This window comes from Arachis ipaensis, chromosome B03 (genome assembly GCF_000816755.2).
Source record: "Arachis ipaensis cultivar K30076 chromosome B03, Araip1.1, whole genome shotgun sequence".
NCBI lineage: Eukaryota > Viridiplantae > Streptophyta > Magnoliopsida > Fabales > Fabaceae > Arachis > Arachis ipaensis.
This window is the reverse complement of record NC_029787.2, coordinates 93,864,529-93,865,897: the sequence shown is the minus strand read 5'-3', so window position 1 is coordinate 93,865,897 and position 1,369 is coordinate 93,864,529.

Here is a 1,369-nt window from a genome sequence, read left to right as displayed (position 1 = left end):
CAAGCAATTGTGGAAGTAGCATCCAAAAGCCAACAATCCATGCCAACAACTTTGAACTTAAACCACAGCTCATCACCCTTGTTCAGAACAACTTTTCGTTTGGAGGAGGTGTTCAAGAAGACCCCAATCAACATTTGACCACCTTCCTGAGAATATGTGACACAGTGAAATCTAATGGTGTTCATCCTGACGCCTATAGACTGCTCTTATTTCCCTTCTCACTCAGAGACAAGGCAGCCAAGTGGCTGGAATCCTTCCCAAGGGAGAGCTTGACAACTTGGGAGGATGTGGTGAACAAATTCTTAGCAAGATTCTACCCTCCTCAACGAATCAATAGGCTGAGAGCTGAGGTTCAAACCTTCAGGCAACAAGATGGTGAGACTCTGTATGAAGCATGGGAGAGGTTCAAAGACTTAACAAGGAGGTGTCCACCTGACATGTTCAACGAATGGGTCCAGCTGCACATTTTCTATGAAAGGCTCTCTTATGAGTCAAAGAAGGCAGTAGACCATTCATCTGGAGGATCCTTGAACAAGAAGAAGACCATTGAGGAAGCCATAGATGTTATTGAAACAGTAGCAGAAAACGACTACTTCTATGCTTCCGAAAGAGAGAACACAAGAGGAGTGATGGAGCTAAACAATGTAGATGCTCTGTTGGCCCAAAACAAGCTCATTACCCAGCAGCTGGCTGACCTTACCAAGAAGATGGAGAGGAACCAAGTAGCAGCAATCTCCACTACATCAACAACACAAGAAGGAGTAAACGAAGAAGCAGAGGGGAGTCAGGAGCAAGCCAACTACATTGGGAATTCACCAAGGAAAAACTATGATCCATACTCCAAGACTTACAACCCTGGATGGAGAAATCACCCGAACTTTGGGTGGGAAAGTGAGCAAGATCAAAACCAAGACCAGAGACGTTACAACTCCAACAACAATGCAACTCACCAACAATTCACCCAGAGGACATCTCAACACCCCCACAACAACACTTCTCCACACACCTATCAAAACCAAAACAGCACATCTGCTCCGAACCACTCATCAATTGATGACAAGCTCTCTAAGATCGAAACCTTCATTGAAGGAATATGCAGAGACATTCAAGACAGTAAAGCATTCAGAGAGGAAGTGCAGTCAAACATGCAGAATCAAAATGCTGCCATCACAAAACTGGAGACACAAATCAGCTATCTGTTTAAGCAGCTTCCTAACCACAATTTTTGCTATGATGCCCATTCAAACAAAAGGGAGGAGTGTCAAGCTATCACACTTAGGAGTGGGAAGGAACTGAAGGAACATCCCCAAAAACCACTAGAAGAAAGCTCAATTGAAAAGGAAGAGGAGCAAGATGGAATGCAACCCCC